At 35.8% G+C, this 3,911-nt stretch overlaps 1 non-coding gene across 1 annotated transcript; it reads right to left on the bottom strand.

Annotated features, from left to right (window-relative positions):
* Positions 1-3,603: 3,603 nt before the first annotated feature.
* Positions 3,604-3,675, bottom strand: TRNAW-CCA (transfer RNA tryptophan (anticodon CCA)). The gene has a single exon. It is a non-coding gene; the product is annotated as a tRNA-Trp (tRNA).
* Positions 3,676-3,911: the final 236 nt, after the last annotated feature.

The following is a 3,911-nucleotide window of genomic DNA, read 5'->3' as shown; positions in this document are numbered from 1 at the left end:
TGTTAACTTTAACGAGGTCCTTACAGAGCTTTGGATAGCGGTAGCTTGAGTCAAAGCTCGCTGCCCTAGGGGTCCGATTTGCACCGGCGCCTGTGAGGACCCTAGCCTTTGACTGCAGTCTCAACGTGGCAGTGCTTGTTCAATCTCTTCTCATTTGCATGAGAAATGAAGGTAAAATGTGTGGCCATTAAATCTGCGGACCTGACATAGCTCATACACGGATATAGCTCATTTGTCATCAATAGATTTGTAACTTTTACACTTATTCCAATCATTATTATAATAAATTCTTTAATTATAATAAATTTCAAAATATACATAATTTGAATTTTGAAAAATGTTGTTCTTACTATATAATTACGTTAATTATATTTAAATCCATTTATATTAAGATAAGGTGTGCCATACATTGATCGAAAGTAAATTAGTTATATATTCCCTTTTTTTAAAGATTTTACATCTTTAATCAATCACCCTGTATAGCATTTATAGCCGTGTGTGTCAGCACAGTATTTTAAAAAAGAGAACCAATGGTTGACCGAATGGTAAAAAATTGTTTCTGATTTTGTAATGGAACTGAAACTGCGACGATGTTAGGATTCTTGTCCAAATTGATACAATACAATACTAACAAAGTAAACTGTGCATAATTTTTCACCACAAATACATTAGTAGTTGTAAAATAATCGGACTGCATGATCAAATCTCATAGCCCAACATACAGCTCTCGACTCAATGGCCTCGATTTTCTAGAACGCATGTTGATTGCGTTTCCATGCGTGAAATCCATTGCGCCGCTCGTACCAACGAAGCCTGTTATATAAAGTGTTTAAATGCAAATCTATATTGAAGTTACGAAAGATTTCGCTTTAAATATATTAATTTAATTTACTGCTGGATTAATTGAAGTCGTTTTTAATGTGAACAACATATTAATATAAAATGTAGCTCTGTGCACTTTATTGTGTAACAAAGGCATACAAAATGTAATTACAAATACTTATCGTGTACAATTGTAAGTAAATGTCGCCAAAATAATTTAACTTTTAAAAGTGATTAATTCAAAATGTAAGTAAATATAAAGTGCTTATATTACATGTACATATAATGAGTAGAGAACCCGGCAATAAATATTGCACCTTTGGAAAGAGAAACCTAGCTAATTTCGGGCTTGTAGAATATTATCTCTGTCCCACAATACCTATGTGACGTTTTGTCAGTCGTGCGACAGAGATAACGCTCAACGAAGCCGAAATTAGCCGATTGTCTTTTTCCAAAGGTCGATATGCAATATTTGTCGCCGGGTATTTTATAATAGTACGTGTTCTTATGGACTGAAATGACGAATGATGTTTCTCATCATCTTTTCACTTTGTTTAAAGCTTTACACCTATAACGATATACTCAATAAATTAGCGGTATTTTTCACATATCTACACGAGTACTAAGAATCAGAGTAGAAGCCAACTTAGGTAGTCAAAAGACCATAGCCGCACCAAAACCCATATATTCAAATTATTTGTTAATCAAATAGGACAGTGTAGCGGTAGCTGCATGTTTGTAAATTATATAAGCTACGCAGAATTCTGATAAGGGCATAGTTAGCATAAATCTAAGGGAATTGAATCCGATGAGTGAGCTCTTAGTGTTCGGGCCACGAAGTACATTTTAAAGCGTTTTATATAAAAATTAAAATAAATGGATGGACAACGCTTATTATTACATAAACGAATATTTAAATGATAAAAATCCTTTGCAGTGATGTCGCCTGACTATTTTGTTTTCTTTTAGGCTATATCTGGTTAAGTGTATATATATTTATATATACACTTAACCAGATATAGTTGACAAATGTTATCTTTATTTTAACATAATTTTTATTCTAATCACACTTGAGAAGCACTGTCGGAAGGTTCTAGAATTGTGACCACGAGTCGATAGACGGGGTGTGAATAGACCTCCAACTTAGTGGACCGACCACATAGTTAAAGTTTCGGGAAGTTATTGTATGCGGGCAGGATAACATTAATCATTATGGTGATCATTGAAAAGTGCCTCTGCATATGGGCGTTTATCGGAAATGAATGAATTTCAATAACATCCGTCATTACAATAAAAGCCATCGCTTAAGAAATATTTACACTAGATCTACAATTGATATAGGCTGTATCGTAAAGTGTATACATTTGAAATTACACTGGACTACACGCGGGGTGGGATCCCGTGTATGCACGACGACGAAACGTTAGCCGTCCATACATAAAAATACAGCCCTTTTTATGGAACGTAGGGTTCTGTATCAACAATAAGAAAATTTTACTTTAATATATTATTAGTAGTAAAACAGTCATCATAATCCAGAGGTTACCTATCTTTGGATCTAAAACTGTTTGGCCTTGGACAATAAGTCTCTGCATAGCTTTGTATTTCTTTTGTATAATTTAACAAAAGTATTCTGAATTGAGATTAAATGATTGGCATCAATGTCATCATTTACGCAATAGGATGCCCACTACTGGATATTTACAGTAGGGGCAAATATCAAATAGAACTGCATGGAAGAAAACCGCATGCAGTGTCTTTCAACAACCTTGATATGGTTGGTGGTCTGTCTGTCTATTTGCCGTTCAGTAGCTCGTACTTAAGAACTTTAGTGTCAAAGCGGTCAACTTAACAATAAGTGTATAATCGGGTCGCTGGTTTCGTGGCCACACGATCTGTATCAAGCGGCTGCATTTCTAAATGCTAATACGCGCGTCGCGGCCGTTATCTTGGGAGTATTGCCGGCGCGCCCATTTCCACCGCTGCCCCTATTGCAAATGCGAAATTGCTCTGTTACGATGCATGGTTTCCAATACGCTGCCTAGTCTTGATTTTAATTCTACCCTACAAAATTATTCCATCTACTAATTATACATGTAGTAATTGATAAATTACTAAAATTATCCTTAAAAAATAAATAACGGGTATTAGTTGTCTTTTCTTTAATAATTCCTGACCCAACCAAGCTGTTCCATTTTGTATTACCAGCGTGAAAGGCGTAGGCTATTGACTATCAGCGCCATCTACCGGAAATGGATCAGAAAATCGACCAAATGCTGTAAATAGAGTTGGACAGGCAATGCGTTTGAAGATACTCATATCACAGTCCGGGGCAAATCTCTTACAGTTAGTGCAAGCGTGGTCGATTTTAGAACTCCTGATGGTAAACGATAATCACAGAAACGGTACAAATAGAGAAGACGTAGATGGAGTCAAAACAAGAGGCTTAATATTAAACTGAATAGCGTCCAATTGTGAACGCCTTCTGCTCCACCTGGTGGGAATTGAGCCCAAGAAACTTTAAAGCTTAGAAAAAGAAGAGAAGAAAAAGAAGCCATATACCAGCACAGATGTTGTTTTACACGAAAAGAATGTTCAAATGTCATAATTTGCATATTATTAAGTTATATATGGCCACCATTCCTTAGACCTCTACTCCGGAATCTGGTTTTCAAAAATAAAATTGTTACATTTTAAGAAATTTTTAGTCTTTCCTGTAGCTTGAAATATATATAAATATAATTTTTTTTTGTGGAATCAAAATTTATTCAAAACATTGCTTGACCCCGACGTGATTTGAACACGCAACCTTCTGATCTGGAGTCAGACGCGCTACCGTTGCGCCACGGAGTCGCTGGCAGTTGAATTGAAAATTGATTTCGGTTGGTTACATGACCGGATAGCCAAAACTATTTATTAATTAATAAATTTAATACGTATTCATATCCCCCCCACACTACTACTCAAAGTCACGTGACCAATCACGTGAGCGAATTTTTTTGTTGTACGCCTAAGTTAGGTCATCTACTACGTAACATCGCATATAACTTATGAGTACGCTGACTTTGAGTGGTAGTGTGTGAGGGAGG

This window comes from Battus philenor, unplaced genomic scaffold (assembly GCF_028537555.1).
Source record: "Battus philenor isolate CCGP_79_NKW_IND1 unplaced genomic scaffold, ilBatPhil1.0.hap1 SCAF_2, whole genome shotgun sequence".
Lineage (NCBI taxonomy): Eukaryota > Metazoa > Arthropoda > Insecta > Lepidoptera > Papilionidae > Battus > Battus philenor.
Note: the sequence above shows the minus strand (reverse complement) of the source record. Positions and strands in the feature narration are given on the sequence as shown.